The following is a 24949-nucleotide window of genomic DNA, read 5'->3' on the forward strand; positions in this document are numbered from 1 at the left end:
AAGGGCTAAAAGAGCTGAAGGAGATTGCAACTCCTTCGGAAGAACAACTGTATCAACTAACTTGCCCCTCAGAGCCTGCAGGGACTAAATCACCTGCTACATATGTAGCAAAGGACTAATTTATCTGGCATCAGTGGGAGGGGCTGTGTTTGGTCCCGTGGAGGCTTACTGCCCCAGTGAAGGGTAATGCTAGAAGGGTGAGGAGGGAGTGAGTGAGTGGGTGGTGAAGTAACCTCTTACAGTCAAAGGGAGGGAGTGGGGGAGATTTTCAGAGGGGAGACTGGTAAGTGGGACAACATTTGAAATGTGAACAAATAAAATGATTAATAAATATAAAAAATTAAATGAACAGAAAGTAAGAAAAGAGTATTATGCATTTAGCAATAATTTTGTTGACATGAATTGGTAAACTAAAATACATGGAATAGCCAAATGGATAAAAAAGCAACTGTAGACTCCAGAGAAGAATCCCAGTTCTGCCTTAGGAACATGTATACATTAATTTGAAGGATTCACAAAGCAGTTTCCATGTATGGAAACACAAAGCATATGGGAGTAGTTGTAACAAGAGATGACAAAACAAGAGTCAACTGGAAACATTTTCAAGAGAAAAGAAAACACATAGAAGAAAAAGTAAATCCAAGTGATAAATTTTAGAGGAGAAATAAAACTTTTAAATGCATTTATCCAATATGAAAATGACTAATTTCTATCACACCTTTCAACATATCAAAGGGAAGAAGCAGACATAAATAGAAAACCAATTGTAATAATCTAATTTGAAAATCCCTACATCATTCAGCCAGAGCTGTAAAATATTCAACTTCATTAACTTTTAAGGTCAATATCAAGTATTCTTTAAAAGCACCAGAGTACACATTTTTCTCTCAAGTGTACATAGATCATTCTCCATGATAAATTAAATGTTATGAAAGAAAACAAATATTGGGAAGCAAAGTGAGGAATACTGTTTGGTATTTTTGTACAAACTGAACAAGAAAAATTTTTCATAAGAAAAATATACGAAGTACAAATATGTTGAACTTAGAGACTGCATTTCTTATTAATGGTTAAGAATCAAGCGGTAAATAAAGGGAGAACTTTAAAACAAATGGGATTTCAAGTAAAGATAAATGAAAACACAGTTTACCTAAAATTCAGATGCATTTGTATTTCTGAAGAATGTTCAAAATAAATTCCCTGTATACAAAATTATTATAAGTAAGCAACATCATGTTGTACCACCAGAAACAAAAGAATAAAAGAGAAATAAATCCAAAGGAACTAAGAGGGGTGGAATAATAATTGCTTGAAAAATTAAGCAAAATAGAAACTAGGAAAGTAACAGAATACTTTGCAAAAAAATCGAGTTACTACAGAATTTTGTCAAGATAAAAGAAAAAGTGCAACTGTGAACCAAGCTCAGTGTAAAAGCCTTTCCTTGCATCCTAAGGCCCTAGGTTAACTTACCAGAAAAACAACAACAACAACAACACCCTAAATTGTAATTAAATTTAATAAGAACAGCACAAAAGTCAACATAAAACAGAAACTGAAAGAAATATATGACAATCACAATTGTATAAATACATAGAACCAGGATAGGATGAACTACTAATGCATTCTTTACAAAAAGAAGAAGAAGAAGAGGAGGAGGAGGAGGAGGAAAGAAGAAGAAGAAGAAGATTAATTATTTTATAAAAATGTTATGTACAAACCTGAATAATAATAATAAGTGAGCAGTTTTATAGGTATGTGACTAATAAGGTGAATGAATAAGTAGCACGTGTCCCAGGATAAAATCCCGTAACCTGATGGGTTACTCCTAAATGTTACATGCTAAGATTTTCTCCTATATTAGTTAGTTTGTCATTGTTCGTTTGTTTGTTCGTTTCAATTTGATATAAGCTAGAGTCATCTGGGAAGAAGGAACCTCAAATAAAGAAATGACACCCATGAAAGGGCTGTTGGCAAGTCTGTGGAGCATATTATGTTCAATGATTGAAGAGGGAGAGCCTGCACTACTATGCACAGTGCCTCTACTGAGAAAGTAATAGGGGGTTGTATAGAAAGCAGGCTGAGAAAATAACCAGTGTCATTTCATGGCCTTTGCTTCAATTCTTCCAGGTTCCTAAACTGCTTTCCATTTTGATGATCTGAGGGAAGAAAATGTAAGCCAATTAAAACACTTTCCTCCAAGTGCTGCTTTTTTTAAAAATTGGCAATTTTATTTACTAACATTTCTTTCTTTTTTTGTTATTTGTATTTGTATTTTTATTTTTCTATTTTTAAAAAAATCTTTATTTACATTTCAAATGTTATCCCCCTTCCTGGTTTCCCCTCTACAAGTCCCCTATCCTCTCCCCTTTCCCCTGCTTCTATGAGGGTACTATTTGATGTATGGGTGGGGAAGAGGGTGTTAGTGGGGGTGACATCCAAAAGAGAGGAAGCCCCCTTCTTAAAAGAGAAGGGGAAGGTGGAATTGGGGAATGATTTGCATGACAGGGTTCTGGAAGAAGACGAAGGGCTGACATTGGGTTTTAAAGTGAATAAATAAATAAATTTATCTGGATATGTAGCAGAGGATTGCCTTATCAGGTATCACTGGGAGGTGAGCCCCTTGGGGCAAACTGAATCCAAGAACTCATGAAAATGATTATTCGCCATGATCAATGAGGCTTCATCCCAGGAATGCAGGCATGGTTCAATATATGAAAATCCAGCAACATAATCCACTTCTCAAAGAAAAAACTGCATGATCATTTCATTAGAGGATGAAAAAGTCTTTGACATCCCTTCATGCAAAAAGTATTAGAGAGAATAGAAATTCAAGGTCCATACCTAAATATTATAAAAGTAATATACAGCAAGCCGATTGCCAACATCAAACTAAATGAGAGAAATTTGAATCAATATCACTAAAATCAGGGACTAGACAATACTACCCACTCTCTCCTTACATACTCAATATAGTACTTGAAGTCTTAGCCAGAGCAAGTAAACAACAAAAAGAGGTCAAAGGGATAAAAATTGGAAAGGAAGAAGTCAAAATATCACTATTTCCAGATTATATGATGGTATACTTAAGTGACCTCAAAAATTCTACTAGAGAACTCTTAAGCCTGATAAACAACTTCAGCAAAGTGGCTGGGTATAAAATTAACTCAAACAAATCAGTAGCCTTCCTCTACTCAAAGGGTATTTCACACTTTAAATGGTTAATATATCCACATTTTAATACATTTACGTCAACTGCAAAAAATGAATAAACTACGTACAAATTAGCAAAAGGTTTGAGTGCTTGCTGCCTCAAAGAAATCATTCAAATTATGAAAAAATTTACGAAAGGATATTTATCATTACTGATAACTAGAAATGAAAAATAATCAAAGCAAAGTAAAACATCATCTCTCACATGTCAGATTGATTATTTTCACACAGGCAAAACAAATACTGGGAAGGCTGGAGGAAAAGACATGTTGTGGAAATGTAAATTACTACAGCCATTAAAGAAAAGACTCAAGAGAACGTATGGCATATCACTATCATTAGCTACAAGGCTAAAAGTCTGAGGAGTGTCAACTACAGTCCAAGAGAGTTTCACTGATGTATATTCAGTAATACTGATAGTTACTTGACAAGAGAAGTAGAATTGGGGAGGCCCCAGAAAGTCTATGGGGGCAACTCTCATTGAGATTCCTAGCAGTGGGGCTATGGATCCTTCAGAGTAGTCATTCCCTGTGGCCAAACAGGATGCCCAGTCGAGGAATAAGGGCAGCAACCATGCACAAAACCTTCAACCCAAAATGTGCCCTGCCTAAAAGATATGCATGGAAAAAAATAGAGCTGAAACTGAATGAATGGCCAAATTGAGACACAGTCCACTGACCCTATTAGTGATACTTTGTTACGCTTGCAGACAGTACCTAGCATACCTGTCCTCTGAAAAATTCCACCGATCACCCAGTGGAAAGAGATTGAGTGAATCACATCCAAACATTAAATGGAGCTCGATGAGTCTTAAGAAAGAATTTGTAGAAGGACTGACCCAAAGAGGACAGGGACTTTACAGGAATACCAACAGAATCAATAAACCTGGACCACTGGGGACTCCCAGGGACTAAATCGCACACGCGCACACACACACACACACACACACACACACGCGCACACACACACACACGCGCACACACATGCACACACGCACACATGCACACATGCACACACACAATGAACAAAAGCTGGACCCCCCTGCAAATATGTAAAAGATGGGCAGCTTGGTCTTCATTTGGATTCCCCACAACTGGGGCCAGATCTGCCCTTGCGGATGTTGCCTGTGGAGCCTGAACTGATAAATGAACCACTTTGTCTGGTCTCACTGGTCTTACTGGGAGAGGTTCCACCTAGTCCCACAGCAACTTGATATATGGGTGGGGAAGGGGAGTGTTAGTGCGGGTGACACCCAAAAGAGAAGGGGAAAGTGGAATTGGGGCATGACTTGCATGATAGGGTTCTGGAAGAAGACAAAGGACTAATATTGGGTTGTAAAGTGAATAAATAAATTTATATGGATATGTAGCAGAAGATTGCCTTATCAGGCATCACTGGGAGAGGAGCCCCTTGGTCCTATGGAGGCTTGATGATTCAGGGTAGAGGAATGGTAGGGCACTGAAGCATGAGTGGGTGGGCAGGTGGGAAGCACCCTGATGGAGTCACGGGGGAGGGGATTGTTGGTTTGCGGAGGAGAAACTGTGAAGGGGGATAATATTTAAAATGTAAATAAATAAAATAACCAATAAAAATATAAAATGATTCTTCAAAATGTCAAAATGGATGTAAATATTTAAATGGGAGACATAATCTATTTTTGCTCTACATGCAAACACAAATGCACACATTCAGAGTCCTGTCTCTGCAACAGCTTCAAAGCTGTAGAAAGGTTAAGTCTGTGTGAATTCTTGTTTTGGGAAATTAATGTTTGATATGCACACATCTATTCATCAACAGCTATCTATCATGTATCTGCCTATTTGGATATGTGATCACTGTAAAAATTACTGACTTGGAAACAGTGATGAAAATATATTAAGAGAATAATTCACAATTTAATTTATATATATATATATATATAATTAAATAAATACATAACAACTTGGGTACAATTAACTGAGTCAAGTTTCTCTGGAAAAAGTGGAGGTAAGTGTGAGATTTACAAAGAGGCATATTTAAAAATGTGGCATGGAAGGATGCTATCAATGATTGTATTGTTATTTGACGTATTTCCAATCCTCTAATTTAGAGAAACACCCTACCTGTTTCTGTCATACTCAGAAAAATAATTAAATTTGAACTGAGAGCATGAGTGTTAATGATGGATTGCTTCTTCTCCAAGATTTTGCTTTCCTTGGACATGCTCCAACCTGGATAATTACTAGCAAGAAGCTGTTTCTGGAATAAATTTACTAGTAGGACATAAATATTTATTAATCATGCAATTTACATTTTTGAGAGACTAAATACCTTTTGGAGTAAACCATTAAAATCTTACATGCAAAACAATATTTGTTTTAGTTATTTGTCCCATAATTGAATGAGTGCAATAATTTGAAGTATATTGAATGATATTTGATATTAGATGTTGTTAGTAATCACATAATAGACTTTTTACAAGTAACAGTATATAACAAGCTTTTGAAATTAGTGCGAGACATTAAAGGGAGCTAATTTGTACATCTAATGAGTAATTTAGTTTTCTAGAAGCTTTATAACTTCATATAAACTTAATTTGTTGCATGTAATATTAGTAGAAAATCACTGCTGTTTAGTGTATTATAATAATATAACCTAGACATAGTTTCCTTGCTTAAATTAATGTGAAATTGACTGTGGAACCAATTAGAGTTATACTTTATTTTATTCATATTCTCATCCCCAGATATCCATGAACAAACTCTAATAAATGTTTGCTCTGTGACTAAAACTATAAAGTTTTTCTTGAATGCAATGTATAGCTGTATTTGTCTGTTTTTCATAGATAGTAATATGACTTCTGTAGCATATTTATGTTTTAAAACCCTAAATGAACTCTGAGAACTTGAAGGAAAAATATAGCAAAATATACTGAGGAAATTACTTGTTTTACAATTTAATTATGTAAAATCTTATGAACTTACATTCATATTATTTGACATTTCACATTGAATAATATATTCAATCTTGATATCTTTTAAATTATATGAATATTTTTGTACTCTTGAATTATTTGAATACTAGTTAATACCTACTTGGTATTGTCAATAGTATATTAACACTTTACCTGAATATTTATATTTAATACTCATAAGTTTGGGGGGGGCTTTGTACACATAATTATTTTCAGATAAGAAAAATTCAGCTTAATGAAGTTAAATGGTCCAGTCAATGCAAGCAGGTACCCAGTGGTAGGACAGAGATTATTTTTAGTTTGCATGTAAAGTCTGCCATGTATTGTAAAAATGAAGCCAGAAAATAATTTACTGCAAGAATGTGAGCAACCAATCTTGGAAGGAAATAAAAGGATTCTACAGAAAATAATTCGTTTGATCGGTCCCAAAATTTCTGAGATACTGATTACTGCCAGTAACACAATAAATTTACTTGGCCACAATTTAAGACATATCATGACCAGCATTTAGTTTACTGTTTCTTGATATTAACAACTCTGCAAGAGAGTGGCTAAATTGTGCCCAGATTTCTGTATGTGCTGTTTTAGCAGGTACTAGATTGGAATGGGTAACATTATATACGGAAGTAGATAAGTGTCTTATGGTTACTTTTGCTATGATGAAATACCATTACCAAGGCAACACGTAGGGAAAAGAATTAATATTGCTTATGTTTTCATAACACTGCTCATCATAGAATGAAGCCAGTATAGGAACTAAATTGGGACAGAATCCTGGAGGTAGGAGCTGATGCAAAGCCCCTGGATATGTTCTACATACTGGCTTGCTCTTCATGACTTGTTCAGCCTGCTTCCTTGTAGAAGCAGGAACCCTTTCCCAAGGATGGCACCAATAACAATGGGCTGATTCCTTCTCCATCCATCATTAATTAAGAAAAATGACTTACAAATAAAGCAGGTATGAATGCAATTGTGAGAATATCCTTTTGATAGGATAGAGTGTCCTTTCAATATATTCCTAGGCATGGTATAGCTGAGTCATGAGGTAGACTGAGTCTCAAATTTCTGAGAAAGCAGGATATTTTTTTCAGAGTGACTGTAAAAATTGCACCCCCACCATCGTTGGAGGAGTGTTCTCCCTTCTTCCACGTCTTTGCCATCACTTTTGTATTTGATCTTAGCTATTCTGATTGGTGTTTGATGTAACCTCAAAAGGAATTTTGATTTGCATTTCCCTGAAGGCTAATGATATTGAACATTTTTTTTTGCCATGTGAGATTCCTCTATGGAGAATTCTCTTTATATGTGTACCCCATTTTTAAATTGGATTATTTAATTTGTTGAAGTCTAGTTTCCAGAGTTCTTTATATATTTCGATGTTAGCCCTCTGTCAGGTATAAAGGTAGTGAAAACTGTTCCCATTTTGTGGGCTGCCATTTTGTCTTCTTGATGATGTCTTTTGCTTCATAGAGGTGTTCAGTTTCATGAGGTGCCATTTATTAGTTGTTGATCCTAGTGTCTGTGCTATTGTTGTTCTGTTTAGGAAATTATCTCACCTGACAATGCATTGAAGACTACTCCCCAGTTTCAGAGTATTTCATTGTATGTTGAAGTCTTAGATGTATTTGGACTTTAGTTTTGTACAGGATTAAAATTATGGGTCTATTTGAATTCTTCTACATACTGACATTCAGTTAGACCAGCACCATTTGTTGAATATACTTTTTTTTCTGTTATATATTTCTGAATCTATTTCAATAACAGCTAGAAGTTTGAAACAATCTAGATTCTGTCCCTCAACCAAAGAATGAATAAAGAAAACGTGATGAATTTACACAATGGAGTATTACTCACTTGTCAAGATGAATCATGAAATTTGAAGGCAAATGAATAGGAATGGGGAAAAAAAGTCCTCCTGAGTAAGGTAACCAAGACACAGAAAGAACAACATTGTATGTACTCACATGTAGATATTATCTTAAAGGAGAGGAAAAGCATGCTATGGATAACAGACCCAGAGAATTTAACTAACAAGGAGGGCTTAAGGGGTGATACAGGAATCTCCCTCAAAGGGGAAATAGAATAGATTTCAAAGATAGACTGGGGATATGTGGGGTTGGGAACAAGTAGTACAAGACATGGGGATATAAATAATGGGAGAAACTTCAGGTGCAATGTGGAAGCCCAGTGCAGAGGAAACTTTATAAAATCTATGAGAGTAAGTAAGCCTAGCAAAGTTTCCTAGTAATGGAGATACAGGCTATGAACTGGCCATCTTCTGAAACTGGACAAGGCCTCAAGAAGAGGGATCAAGATAACTCAGCCCCCAAACTTTCGACTACAGTTTGTCTTGCCTGGATAGTGTTCTGGAATTGGGGCCTTACATGATTACTGTCAAAGAGATGAGAAGAGACTTCATCCAGCAATTGATGGAAGCACGTACCACAGCCAAACATTAGAATGAAACTTTGAGCATCCTGCAGTGGGTTGGGGGACCAGGGAATGACGTGGGAAAGGGAGATACCAATAGAACACACTCCACAGAATCAACTGACCAGAACTCATAGAGTATGAAGATATTAGAGAACCAGTAAGAGACTGACCTAGGTCTTCTGAATATATATTAGGGTTAAGTAGCTTGCTTTCTTGTGGACAGACTCCATTAGGAGCAGTGTCTTTCCCTGACTCTCTAACCTACTAATAGAACTCTTTTCATCCTGGGTTTCACAGTCCAGCCTTGATGTGAACATACATGCCTGGTCTTACTGCAGTTAATTTTGCAGTGTTTAGTTAGTATTCCTAGGTGAACTAGAGAATTCTGAAGAAGAGGAAGGATTGTATGGGCAAGGAAACTACAATAAAACCTACAAAATCAATAAACTTTGGGTCATAGGTGCTCACAGATAATGAATCAACTATCAGAGAGCTTTCATTGGTTTGACCTAGGCTCTCTGCATATGTTACAGTTAGGTAGCTTGGTCTTCGTGTGAGACTTATAACAGTAGGAGTAGGGGCTGTTTATGACTGACTCCTTTGCCTGCTTTTGGAACCTTTTTCCTCCTACTGGGTTGCCTCTTCCATCCCTAATTATATGGAGAGGTGCCTAGTCTTATTACAACCTGTATACCATGTTTGGTTGATATAACTGGGAAGCCTGCTCTTTTCTGAATGAAAATAGAGGAGTGGATTGGTGAGATGGAGCTTTGGGGAGAGGATGGAGGTAAAATCTTTCATTGTGATGTAATATATGAAAAAGAATAAATTCCAAAAGAAAATGGCTTACAGGAATGTCTACAACCCAGTTTATGGAAGCATTTTCTTAATTGGGGCTCTTTACTCTTAGATGACTTTATTGTAAATCAAGCAGACATAAACTATCAAGAATAAAATTATGAAAATAAGCCCTGTTATTACATAGACATAAATTTACAAGTATGTGAGTAATTGAGGAAGAAAATGCTGGAGATCACCCTGAAGTACTGACTGTCCCAATTCATTGATTATTAATAGTGTAGAACAAATTCTTTCCTAATCCTGGCATGTTACCAAGTGCCTCATTAAATATGAGATCAAAATGCAGACCCAGTCATATCTAAGTCAGTCTATTCAGAATGGATTTTTAATATGTCTAGTTTCACAAATGTTCTTATTTAAAATAAATTGAGACAAAATATCTGACCACAACACATACAAAATACGACACAAATAGGAATCTGACAGCCAATGATAAACTTTTGTGCATGTGAGAGAAAATTAGTTTGTAGAGTATTGACCCATCATATGAGTTTCATTGATGTCAATATTGGGATTTCTGTTGTCGGTTCTTATGATGAGTGAATAAATCTCTATATTTTCTAGACTGCCTTTTTGAATATTTGATTTAATCTCAGATTAATTTTTCCTTTATTCTTAAAAGACAGTATTTCATTCCAGATGAATAGGTTTCTTTAAGATTCTGGCCACCAGAGCATTTTCATTTAGTCTCTCTCTCAGTCTCTCTCTCTCTCTCTCTCTCTCTCTCTCTCTCTCTCTCTCTCTCTCTCCCTCTCTCCCTCCCTCCCTTTCCCTCCTGTGGTGTGTTTTCTAAAGTTTATTCCTTTATACAGGGCCTCCTAAGGTCAACATTGTCGTGGGGGACAGTATTCTAGTATAAGACTAGATATTTCCTTGGTCTGTGTTCTTCCTACTGAAAATTGAAGCTTAGCAATAGAGTACATTGCATTGTAGAACACTTTATCATATCCATCATGTTACTATCTAGGAGCTGTGGCTAGCTGCCACTACCTGCCATCATCAGAGTATTACAGTGCCTGTTTGTAGTCAAAAAAATCAAAATACTAGATTAAATTCTGATTGTCAGCTAATATCTATCAGCTTTATAATCATAAAAAGTCATTTCAAATCATCCTAAGTACATCAGTCACAGATGATAGCATATTGTACATTTTTTATCTTTGTGAAGTATGTAAAGTAACCATGCTCATGGAAAAATGTAAAATGTTGTTTGCCACAAGCTAGGTAAAGAGAAAATGAGGGTTAAATTTTTTCATATGTGCAAACTTCTAGTAAGACCATTAATTTGTAGAGTTCTATAAAGCCTGGAGCCTATGATGGATATGTTGTATAGTGTATTACAACTTATGTCAGTAGATATTATCAAAGTGTCTTAATAGATAAATAAAAAGTAACCAGTGAGGAAGAGAGAGAAAGTGTAGGATGTTAGCGAAAACATAAGAAATGAGTAGAGGGAATGAAGAAGTGGTAAAGTAAGCAAGGGAGGAAAAAAAGACATATTACCTTCCTTCCACATTAAATATACCTGAAATATTTGAGAACCAAACTTTTCAATGTCTCATGTAAAATAAGATCATTAAATACAACTGCATTTAGTATCTCCAAAGAATTGTTTTTAGAAATAATTATATATAAAATAAAAAATACATTTATCTAGTTAAGGAACTTGGAAAGGAATTCATGAAAAATTATCCTATCTCCTAACACTAATAAATATCAACAGAGTTACTAAAACAACAACTGGACTCTAACTATGATGAAATTCTGTAACAGAATTCTTAAGGAATATACATATATACAGTTTGAAAATCATTCATTGATTTTTGAATGCTATTCTTAGGATTACACTAGTTCAAACCATTTTATACTTGAAGAAAAAAATGTGACTTATGCCTCATATCAGTTGCTGCATTGGTCATAAACTACTACCCATTTTGATTCAAAGATAGTTATACTAAGTCTTAAGTAAGATCAAATAAAACCAGAGAACCTTGAAGGTGGAGGGAGCAGAATTCTCTCAAACACAAGACTACAAAAATTGGGTTCAACCTAATGGTCTGAAAAGCACTTACTAAAAGTGAAATGGTATTGGGAGGCTGTCTCAAAGGGAGAGTCAGCATATTCTGGGGACTTGTTGTTTTGGATTAACAACTCCATTTCAAGACATTCTTATCTCTAGAATAGTGTCCAGTTTTGCTGTGAGCATTAATGTGTATAAAATTTGGATAGAGTTGATATGCTATAAATCAAATAGGCTAATATAAATATTGACCCTAGGTTTATATAAAAGAAGATAGATCATTTTGTATGAATATCTTTAAGTATGCCAATGATGACAGGCAAGAATTTTATTCTTATTAATAACTGAGTGCAATGGATTTTACCTCTTCATAGATCAGAAAGCAGAACGTATGCTTGTCTTTTTCTGTCAGTGTACCGGACCTTGAAGGTACAATTCAACAGAAAAGGGGATGAAAATCAATCATGCAATGATTTCCTAAGGTAGTGTTGCGTTGAGAAATAGGGTAAAAGTGAATCATTGCATACTTGTGTTAAAATGCAAGCATATTTGATTTTTTCTTTTATAATTCATTCCAGTATTTTAAAAAATTACATTTTTTCTATTCAATACAAGCTTCTTTGGTATTTCTTCTATAGTCTTCATGTTACCATTCAGTGTAAAGGATTCTAAGCAGTATTGGAGGAGGAAAATATCCTAGTAAACATGAATAAATTTATTTTGTCTGTATGATTAAATCGGTTTGAATAAAATCAAGTTAACCAACTAATCTAGTCTTAATATGGAAAATTTAATCAAAATTCTAAAATGCAGCACAACACGTGGAGATATATATATATATATATATATATATAGTGTATGTCACATCTTATATAATTGTATTACATAAGAGATTAAGGGTATCATTTTACACTTATAAAAGTCATTTTAAGGTACAAAATACATATGGCAAATGTTTTAGTTTCTCTTAAAAGATTCTAGTAAGAATAAATGACATTTGAAAGCATGGCAAAGAACTTTTCTAATAAAATATGAATTTGTCAATGAATAAATTAAATGAAAATTAATTTATTAATTAATTAGCTACAGTAGGATTGTTTCCTACTGTAAAAGCTTAGTAATAACTTCAGAATGAGTATATTACACTAATATGCCTTGATTGTAATATCTTCACTATTCTGCTAAAATCTGTCTGGTGTCAGAAATCAAAATATGTAATTATCCTTAGAAAATATTTATTGTCCTTTTACCTATAGCTTCCAATGTCAACTATACTCTGATTCTTCAGCATTTCTTCCTAACATTTCATCTTCTGTAAACAGCATTCATGGCAAATGCATATGTGTGCACATGAAGTGAATGAACAGGAAAAAGTCTAACTCTCCATTTCAACAGATGATATATTGCTGGATGCCCAAGTCAGTTATATCAGCCAGTCAGTAAGTATTACACATGATGTTTGCTCATTTAATTTACTTTTAAGTGGAAAACATACATGCATTTATTTCATCCATGTAAATTATGTATTTATGATTATGGATCTATTGTTATGATTTAACAGATATCATTAACCTTTGTTTTACTTCACACACTCATATTTGTAATGAGAACATTTCACATTCAGTATCTTAATATCTATATTACTTCAGTTTAATTTTAACTAAAGTCACTTTGTAGTGCAATACCCATTGGAATTTATTTCTCCCATCCATTAAAACCTCTTTTAACACAAGAAACTATAATAATATCAAAACAAAATAGCAATAGAAGCTTTACATTGAAATTGGACAGCACAAATCAACAGTAGGGAAGAAGTCTAAGAAAACAGAAGAATCAGTCTTTTATAAGACCCATTCACACTTTCAGAAGTCTTATAAAAATACTAAACTGAAAGCTATAATAGTACGTACAAGATCTAGTGCTGACCCATGTCATCCTATGCTTGCTCCTTCAGTCTGTGAGTTCATATGAGCTTTGAATTGATTTAAGGGTCCTGTTCTCTTGGTGTACTTCATTATCTCTGGCTCTTACGCTCTTCCTGCCTTGTCTTCTCAGGAGTTGCCTGAACTCAGAGGGAAGAGATGTGATGGAGACATTCCATTTAGAGTTGTGGATCTGGCTATTTATCTCTGTATTTATTTTCATCTGCTCCAGGAGCAAGCTTCTCTGATGCTGGCAGAATAAGGCACCAGTCTATGATTGTAGCAGAACATCATGAGTAACTTTATTGTTACTTTTTCTCAATGTAACACCTCAATAACGTTTACTTCCCAGTCCTCCCATGTCCACTCTACCTACCCTGTGATCTACTTCAACATAAAGAACACCATGTCCAAATTGTTGCCCATATATTCACTAAAGCATGGTAAAACTTCCTCTACTCAGTCCCTTCTTAAAGATACCTGAGTCCTTCTGCATCCTCCTCCCACCAGAAGCTGTCAACATTTTTTTTTCTTTTTAAGGCAGTAGTATTTGATTTTACCCCAGGTCTCTGGGCTATTGTGTCTCTGGTTCTTGGTCATGCCAACAGTTTGTGATATGGATTCCTTTTCACGGTGAGTTTTAAATAAAATCCCATGTTGGTTGGTTCTCTTGCAAGCATTACACCACCGCTGCCTTGATGTATTTTGCAAGCAGGGCAGAATATGTGCAAAAGGTTTTGTGGTGGAGTGCCATTTATAGTTCATTTTACTGGCATTTTTCATGCCAGTGGCCTTAGAGAATGGAATGTAAGTTCTATGCAGGAACCAGATCACCCTCTCCATGTTCAGTGAATTGTATAGGTGTTGTCTTCAGCAATGGGCCTTACATTTTTAGTTTTAAGAGAACTACCTATTTCTTGAAAAGAGCTTGGGTTGTTTGATGACTTTCATTAGACCTGTCTGGCCAACAAGTCACAGTTCTGAAAGCTTCATCTGGAGACAAAAGATGACCAGTTGTGACTCTAGAGCCCTCCTTATTTGGAGACTTCTTTATGATCACCTTCAGATATTTTAGGAAGTTTCTAATGCATTAGATTTCAGTAGCACCCCTCCCTCTACTGTCCCTCAATTCTCTCTGTCTCTCCTTGTAGGTGTATTTATTTCCTCAACATTATCACCCTACCCTCTCAGCACCTCATCTTCTCATTTCCCATGCACTGCCCCCAGTCTATCACAGGGAATTCCCTGTCTCTGAAACTAGTTCTGTTATCTATTGCTAGCATCTCTGGTCTATTGCTTGCCTATAATTTAATTAAATGATAATATCTATATAGAAATGAATACATATCATATTATCTTTTGGGGGAATGGACTGGTTTGTTTATTGGTAAATAATGTTGTAATGCTGTTTTGCAGAATTATTTTAGTATATTTATTAATATATATTTGCTGTAATATATATCAAGTCCCCTGGAGTTAAATTCAGATGATTAGGCTTAGCAACATGGATCTTTATCTGCTGCTGAATTTTCTGACCCCAACTAATTCACAGTTTAATCTTGGTAGACTGTAGGGTCTGACACATTCATTATATATTGTCCGATATTTTTCCTTGACCCTGCAGGACCTATGAACTCACAACAATTTTGACACCATGTGTTAAGACCTGTGCAAGTTCAGGCCAAACAAAATCATGACATGAAGAGGTGAGCAGGTCACAATATCAGTCATTCAGCTGAGGAGCTGTTGGCAATTGATGCCTACTGGGAAAGGGAGAGCCAATATTCTTTTGAGAGTTTAGCATCTGGTACATTGAGCACAGAGAATGAAACTTCCAAGTGTTCATAGGCAGCACAGATAGGATTTCCGGGGGAAAATAAGCATAAATGTGGATGAATAGGAAGGGAGATGTACCTGGAAGGTCTTGGAGGGTGAAGAGGTAAAAATAATCCAAATATAGTGGTGTAAGATTTTCAAAATTAATTTAAAAATTAGAGAAATTACATTTAGAATCTAAATATATCTTTTTCACTTTAAGTTTTACGTTTTCCAACTCATTTTAGGAGTTAGAGAGTTTGGGGGATAACAGGAAAACGTGGTCTACTGAATCATCTAAAGAGGGTTCACTCACATGGGCACACTGAAGTGTCAAGCATCTGGTCTCTATGTTTTCGGCAGTACTTCTGGGTGTACATTGGGCTGTTAGCTTGATGTTTTGTGGAATTCCTATCAAAGAGAGTAAGTGTTTCTCTGAGGCTTTTGTCTGCTCCTTTGACTCTTTTCTTCCTCTTACCGTGCCTTGTCTTCTTGTAGCTTGTTTTGTCCTGTTTGGTTGTTGTCTCTTAGAGACCTGTTTTTCTATCTGAACAGAAATTAGATAGGGGTTGGATATGGAGGAGATGGGAGTTTGGGGAAGCCAGAAGGAGTAAAAGAGGGGAAACTTTGTCTGCATTGTATGAGAAAAGAATTTATTTTCACTAAAATTTAAATATAAAATTAAATAAACTCATTTTAATTTTGTCAAATTAATCTCCTCTAAAGACAACCTGAGTTTTATGTTCACATTATTTGCCTCCTTTTATAATGTTTAGGAATGTTGTTGTAAAAATATAAAAAAATAAAAATGCTGTCTTTTATCTTGCTCCAGGTCAGGCACTGTGGTGCCCCATGATATCTGATAGATATCTTTTTTTAAAATAATTAAACCAATAGGCCTTTTGCATCTTTTGAATTTATTTCTGACATTTATAGTGGAAAAATTCAAATATAGAAAAATGGGAAGGAATTTTACATTAAATTCTCAAACACCTATCACCTAAATTCTGTTAAACATTTTACCACGTTTTTAAAATATGATTATTTTTATTCTTTGAGTGTTTCATATTTTGACTACTTTTTAGAAGAGATTACTTAGTCCTGGTCCCCTGACTCTTATAATCTTTCTACCCTTTATTGTAGAATGTTTTCTGAGCCTTATGTGTTGAAGTATTGTAAACGTGTTAATTGAGGATGGGCAAGCCATGGTCAGTTGATATCTGCATTTCAACCCATTGTGGCCTTCTGTAATGGTCCCAATCTTTGCAAAATGAAGTTTCCTTGGTGAAGGAGTAAAAGTTACACACTTATCTGTGGATGTAAGGATATGTATTTATAATATAGTTAGAAATTGTCCAGGTTTAGGAAAGTGATAGTAGTAAGATAAGTCTAAGATTTATGACTTCATCCAGCCATGGGTAGTTGGAGAAGTTTACAGTGCTGGACATAAATGCCCTTATACTGAATGGGCCTTATACTGTTGGTTACCCCTGGGATACACATACCATTATTGCGCCTTTTGGGATCTCTTTCCATACTGGCCACTACTGTGGTTTGTAGACTTTACAGCTGGACAGAACTATTGATTGCTTTTCTTCCTTGGCAGTTTGCATCTCTCCTTCTAATCCTATGAGGGCTGGTCCTCAGAGAGATTTCCAGGTCAAATGCAGACCAATCCTCAGTCTTCATCCATCGATTGGGATTTCCCTTCAATATCTGGGAAGCAGCTAAAGTACAGCAAAGTCCTAGATTATTATGTAGTTCTTTTGAATTTCCTTGACCAACAACTCCAGAGGAGGTTTCTCATGCCTGGCACTGGAGTTTTTGTTAAAATTTGTGACTTACTTTCTTTAGCATAGATTCATTTACCTGTTTATTAACTCCACTTAGTAGCTCTATTATTTTCTGGCACATTTCCAAGTAAGTTAAGAACTGGTCTCCACAAAAGCTTCGGTGTGTATATTACTTACAGTGTTTAGTGTTTAGAATTCGCTTCTTTTGAAGCGAAATTTCTATATAATGAAATACAGAAATACAGGGTGAGTTTTGATACACTGTGCATGTGAGTATCCAAAAATTTCTACTAATACATAAAATGTTAGGTTGCCTCAGAAGTTTTCATGTGTTTTGATTCTTTTTAGACAAGATCTAATGGTGTAATATTGGGTGGTCTGCTATTTGTCATGAAGACCAGGCTGATCTCTGCCTCTCATGAATTGTTTTGAATTAACTATGCTATGTGACTTTTCTAACAGAACCAGCAGCCTTACTAGCAGCCAGGAGTAGTTGATTAACTACAAGGCTGTGCTCAGATCTCTTTTTTCTTTCCTAACTGATACTGTAGGGGAGAACCAGGTGGCCCTTAATAAGATTTGGTGCTCTGTGCTCTTCACTTTGAAAATTAATTCACCCAGAAGCATTTCTTTTTCCTGTCTAAACAAACATTATATGATTAAATGAATCAGTTTAGATCAGGATGAAACAATACTTGTTTTATTTAATTGTAATTTAATGTGAGTAAGGCTTAAGGACCAGCATTAAATGGTTGTGCTTTTATCTATGTTTCAAAGTAAAACATAATGCTGCTGAACAGACAATGGTCCTGGCTCAGTCTGCAGGGCGAGCCTTAGTATGTTCAGACTCATGCTGAAGCTAATGGTTAATACAGTCACAAAATGCTCAAGAGTAGTGCGTGCATATCTGAGTAGCGTTTAGATGAGACTTATTTGAAAAAGGACTATTAGAGCGAACAAGCTGTTATCCATTTGAATCCTTGAATTACTGTTGTTGTTTTATTTATTTTTTTAAGTATCCATGAAGAATTGGTTCCAGAAATCCTCCAAACACATACCAAAAGTCTTGGTATACTCAAGTATCTCATATCTAAAAGCATGTTTGCACCGAGAAGTCTTTGTAGTTACCTACGACACCCAATACACTGCCCATGCTGTGTAAATGGTTGTTAAAGTGTATTATTTAAGAAACAATGTAAGAAGAGACATCTATGAATCTTCAAAACAGAGATAGTTTTTCACTCTTTGAATTATTTTTAGTCTACAAATGATCGAATCTACCGGCATGGAACCTATCAGTTTCAAGTTGAACTACAGTTTGGTAAGAGTCAGGTGACTCTATGATCCCGGGATTGTGAGAGACATTGTAGGCTACATTGTCAGACATACTGACGGCTAATCCTTGTCCTTAGTAAATATGCTTGTGGCTTCCGTTTTTTTTTTTTTTTTTTTTTTTTTTTTTTTTTTTTTTTTTGGTTGGCACTGTTGCTGATTGTCAATTTAAGCATCCCCAGGAAGAATGCCTAACCGGGGATTGTCATACTTTAGCACTCATCATAATCTCCTAGAGGAATTAAAACACACATTACTGGCTCCACCCCAGAATTGAAGAGTCAGTAGGCATCAGGCTAGGGTGATTTCCATTTCCTACAAGTGCCCATGAGACAATAAAGCTACTGGTCTAGTGCTCATGCTGATTCTTTGAGAACCACTGCTGACAGGAAGGAAAGAATTGATAAATGAATGAATGAATGGGCTTTCTTATACCAGGTTACATTTTGTCCCCTCTGTAATGTCCTATAGAGTTGCTTATGGTTACCAGGCAGGGCCCTTTTGCAAAGTTTGTAAATGGGGGAGATACACAGCAACCTACACAGGAGGAATTTAAGTTTGTGCTGGGGCTTTTCACAGTCCTAACTGATCTTACTGCAGACAAAGAAAGAATCCGGGCCCAAACAACATACTACAGTTTTAATTACATCTCTCCTGTGTCAAAACCCTCAGGAAGAGATAATATGTGGCTATGGAGACCATACATCCCACATTTCCCAAGGACAGCTCTGATTTCACATACTCTGTCCTTTTGTCCCCATAAATATAATTGTTAGACCATGTCTTGCTTTGGGGCTCAGGAACTATTATTCCCACATGCATGGCCTAGGAGCCCTGGTAAGTCAAAGTGAGCTTTTCTTTTCCCTTTAGACTGGGGAATGGAGTGCAGGCTTGGCTCATAGAAATGGCTAAAGAGTTGGAAAAGTCTGGGTACTGCACAGTCCTGAAGTGGCACTTTTAGTTGCCTTTCACTTTTCCTCGCTGCCCCTGGAAGAACCACTCTGAAGAATAGTCCATAGCTATCATTGACTGACCCCTCTACACCATCTAAGATCTATGCTTCCAGGCAGAAAACTCTTCCTTCTTCCTATATAAGACCTCTTATTATCATTTTAATTTCTTCCCTTCCCCCTACCTTATTTTCAATCAAATTGAAAATAATTGGTCTTCATTCTCGAAATCCTTTAACTTTTTTAAAGATTGATTGATTGATTATAAGTAGATATCTTAAAACTCAATCAGCAAAGCCTCTCACGCACTCTGCTCCATCCCATATCACACTGCTGAAGGTCTCTCTCTGAGCCTGGCAGCAATCTCTCTACCTATCTAGTTCCCAAGGCAGGTTTCCATGCCAGAAACACACATCACAACTCTGTGGTGGCCCAGACCAGCCCCCCACAAGCCATTACACTTAAATCTACAGATGAAAGAACACACAACACAATAACCTTTTACCCAATTGATAAGATATAATTGCCCACCTAAACATACAAAGCCCAGTACCATCCATCCCTTAAGAACATTAATTACAACCTGTAAATACACACAGTGGAATCTTAGGGTCACCGTCCATGTTGTCTACGGGCTACTATCTCTCTCCCTTCTGTCTCTCCCTTTTTCTGTTCCAGTCTCCTCCTCTTCCTCCTTCTATCCTGTACCTGCCCTCACCTGTATTTTACAAATTAAATGGGGAGGTGGTTCTGGTGAAATCACATGAGTCCTGAGTATGTGACTAGGCAGCTGTCCTTGAGGCAGTGGGATTTGCATCAAAATACAGATAACTCCAGGGCAAACTACAACATAGCATTGCTTTATTTCCATTTTTAGTGCATTAATTTCAGTTTATACAGTAGATTCAGTTCCCCATGCATTTAAAATAATTACTTACTAACATCCCAAATGCTGCCCCCTTCTAGATTCCCCTCACAGAGTCACTTCTCCATATCTCTCCCCTTTTCGTTTGAGAGGGTAGGGCCCACTTAGTACAAACTAAGGAAACAAATATTATCATTTTCATTTTGCTTTATAGTCTAAATATTTGGTACTTAAGATGTCTTGACTGAAGTATATGGGGTTTTTTTTGAAATTTCTGTCAATGAATTATTTACAAAAATATGAAAATGAAACTATATTTCTTCATTATTTTGTTTAGAATAGAAAAGAAAAGATGCTATTTTCATTACTCATTTTCTATCCTCTCAGAATATAGATAAGAATTTATTCATTGCACACTAATCTATTTTTAATACATATGTAGTAAACACTGGGTTTCATTAGCTAAAGACCTACTCTATCCTTCTTTTAGTTAATAGCTTTTATTTATAAAAACCTACAAATTGTATGGTTGAGGATAGAGCATTGTGGTAGAAAATATATGTAACAGAATTTCCTGTGTTCAATTCTTAAAGTTGGAACAAACAAACAAACAGAACCCAAACCTCTATATACGTTAAGGATTCTGGATAGTGCCTATCTCTGCTAAGATGCCTCCTCTAATAAGCTTTAGGTTGAGACCATCAGTAATCTTACAAACATGAGCTAACATGCATGTAGTGTTAATGATATAGTGGGGAAATGTTAAGCAAGCCATATTAATTCACTCACCCTTTCATTTACTCATTGCAACTATAAACTTACTCTGTAGAATCAGAGGTTTGTAGCTGTATTTTCCTCATGCACCGTGAAGCTTCAGTTAAAACAGAAATTCAAAACCATTTGGCTTGTTTGGAAACAATATAGAATGCTGACTTATTCTTACTCAGACATTAATGGATCTCTTTTTTTTCAGACGTGCAAAATATAGTTCAATTCATGCTCTATCTGCTGCATCTACTCAAAAATTAAGCAGATGACAGGCATTAAACTTTTGCACAGTGAAGAGACCAATGTTTAGATATCTTGCACATTTCATGATATCATTTTTACAAGTGTCACCTGGGAAGCCAGACTGTCTTGAAAGAATTAAAATTTGCCTGCAGAATATCACCTTCAGAATCATCAGCGTGCTTTCAGTTCTTGAATGGAAATTATTGCTTGTCATGTTACTTCCTTCAAATATGTGACAAAAAAATTTCTAGGCATTTTACTATTAGACATATAAACTGCTTTAGTGTAGTACAGCATGTATTTTATTCATGTATTTTATACTTTGGTTGAATATATGAGGATTTTATTGACTTCTTTTAAAGTAGCTATAAGAAACTATAGGCAAAGATTATGTGATGCTATAATCTTGACTCATCAAAGAAATTCTAGTTTAAATGTGTGAAATAAATATTCTATATGTTTACCAATAAAGGGTATAGAATCATTAATTAGCACTTAATGGTAAGCTCAACATAACTGCTACATATTTGTGAATGTTAGTTTAAAATTTTTAAGCTTCAAATTCAAAGTAAATATTGAGGTTCATGATTGTTTTCATTTTTAAAAATAAAAGGCAAGTGTATAACTTTCTTCTCCCTGCTGATGTGGCTGTGTGCACAGACATTGATGGAGAACATGACTTCTCTGCTTGCATACTCTCTTGTGGATGGTCTACTGAGTAAATGCGGTGACAGTGAGATAAAGCCTATTAGTGAATATTATACTCCAAATCATCATTTAACCTTTTTTTTTCAGATCTGTTAAAACATTCTGTCCTAGCTTGCTTCCTTTTGCTATGAGAAACACCATAACTTAAAGTGACTTGGATCTGTTATTTCCAGGAAACAGTCCATCACTGAATGAAGTGAGAGCAGGAACTAAAACGAACCCAGGGACAGGAATGGAGGCAGAGACCGTGGAGGAGTATTGCTTACTGGCTTGCTCTGAATGGCTTGTTCAACTGCTTTTTTGATATACCCAGGAACATATGCACAGGACTAGTTCTGTGTAGCAGTGGGTTTGGACTTTCCATATCAATCAAGAAATTGTCCCACAGTCCTGACAACAATGATATGGTGGCATTTTTTTCTTTTGAGGTACCTAGATAAAAAATAGCTCATTTCAAGGTAATAAGATGTAACCAATACAATATTAAACTTTTTATAGGTTATATACATCAAGTGTATTTGTACATTAATTGCCTATAATTAAAAGGGCAATGTATTTTTTTGAGCTTCTGTAGGAAGTCATTACAGTGAGATGCATGATTCCATCTATTTATAGGAAAAAATTATTTCTGTTGTTGCAATATGCAAGTTCTTATCTCCAGGCTATTGAAAAAACTATGAGAAAATACTTTTAGTTAAGTCATTTCATTGTCTTCTTTGTGTCACTAGCTGGGCAACATATAATTTTGTTTTCACAGTTGTCAATTTTCACTTTCTAAAACAATTCAGCTCTGCTTTTCTGAATGTTTACATATGTAATGTTTAACTAAAGAAAAAAATTTATCCCAGCTGAAATTATCTATCCTTCAACCTATTTGCTTTTCAAAATGAATGATGAATGTAAAATAAATAAACAATGAACAATAATCAGGAGAATTCGAGGGAACGAGACCTGCATTTTTCTTCTTTTTGATTTTTCTGAGAAATCTATTAGTTGGATTCTATAAACTATTACAGCTCAAAAGCAGAATTGAAATATTACTTGCTTCAGTAAAAAATAACTGAGCATTTAAAAATTTTATATCCAATACCTTGGTACATCTGTTTATTAGCTAATTTATCTGTTGGTCCTATGAATATCTTTTGAAATTTAAGTCTCTCACTTGAAGATTCTTTCTATTAATTTTCATGTACATGAGAACTATAAACACATTTTAAAGTAATCTATAAATTTTTTTTCATATTTTCTCCAACCTATGATTATTTAATTTACTAAAGTTAAGATTCTGGACATTTGATTTGATATCAAAAGATACTTTATTATTTGAAGTATAATATGACATAAATGACATAAATATTGGCTATGACCTTTATGAAAAGTTTGATTAAGGACTTTACAGACTAGTTCATGAGCCTTGTCCATTAGTTAATGTGACATAAATAATATAATAATATAATGCTTATATTCTACAGGCTTATATGGTACATGTGATAAAACATTACAAACCACACATATGCTCCTATAATGTGCTCACTTTTGTGTGGTGGTTTGAATGACAGATTAACCACACAGTCGCCACATTTGAGTACTTCATCCCTAACTGGTCATTATGTTGCTTGGAAGACTTGGCAGGTATGGCCTTGCTAAAGAAACTATATTACCATGTGCAGACGTTGTTAATCTACTGATTATTGCTATTTCTAGTTTACTTTCTCTGCCTCATGCTGTTGTTCAAAATATGAGCTGCCATCTTCTTCTGTGCTCATGCCTGTCACATTTTGCTATCTCAAATCCTCTATAACCAAGAATGGAAATAAACCCATCCTTTCTTCTATGAGTTGCCTTGGTCACAGTAGGTTATCACTGCAATAGGGAAGCAACTAACTTATTTGAAAATGAATATATCATAAAGAACTTACTGTTAGCAAGTCACAATAAAAATTTTCTAGAAAACTACAGATATTTCAACATTCTTAGAAATAACTTTTAAAAACAGTGCTTCTAATGGAAGAAAATTAATTCAGTACAATATAGATTGTATGTTTATAATTGCCTACTCAATGCAATTTTAAATTTTATACTCTTCAGCCATTATTTAAAAGGAAAGGGTGCAATACCCCTGAAACCGAACCAGTCCCACAGATCTCTGTACCCAAATCCTTTGGGTGAGAGAGCTGGACTACTAGAAGTGCTGATAATCCTGAGAGCTCAGAGGAGACAACTACTTCTCCCCACATTTTTGACCCAAGAGGAACCTGCCTAGTGCCCTCTGTGCTGTTTGGGCAGAGCAAGCTAGGAGCAGTCAGACGCAGGACCATTCCAGTTTCTGCCTGCACCAACAGCAGAAAGCCAGTCACCAGGATCACCTACAAACCTGAGAGCAGAGGTAAGACCCACTCTTCTGCTTCAAGGGTTCCTCCTGGTAGCCTCAGAACACACAAAGACAGGAGTAGTTTGGGACTGGATGCTTCAGGTTTCTGCCTGCAACAGGAGCTGAACTGATCCCACAGGTCTCTGTACCCAAATCCTGTTGGGGAGAGAGCTGGACTCTCAGAAGTGCAGACAATCCTGAGAGCTCAGGGGAAACCGCCACTTCTGCTCACATTCCTGGCCCAAGAGGAACCTACTTAGTGACCTCTGGATACAGGAACAGAGGAGCAGTCAGCAGCAGGAACCTCCCTGTTTCTGCCTGAGCCCAGAGTTGAAAACCATTCACCTGGAGTGCTGACACATCTGAAAGCAGAATTAAGACCAACTCTTCTGCCCAAAGCAACCCACCTGGAGGCTTCAGAAAACAGAAATGCAGGGGTAGCTCTCTGTTCCCAGATCTGGCTGAAAGAAAACTGGTTTCCAGGAATGCTGACACACAGGATTACAGGAGGGTGGAGCCACTGTCAGAGACAGGAAGACAGGCTAACATCAGAGACATCCTAATGGCAAGAGGTAAGCACAGGAAACGAAGCAGCAGAAACCAAGACTACTTGGCATCATCAGAGCCCAGTTCTCCCACCAAAGCAAATACTGGATATCCAAAAACACCGGTAAAGAAAGATTTGTATTTAAAATCACATCTCAC

Source organism: Rattus norvegicus, chromosome 15 (genome assembly GCF_036323735.1).
Source record: "Rattus norvegicus strain BN/NHsdMcwi chromosome 15, GRCr8, whole genome shotgun sequence".
NCBI lineage: Eukaryota > Metazoa > Chordata > Mammalia > Rodentia > Muridae > Rattus > Rattus norvegicus.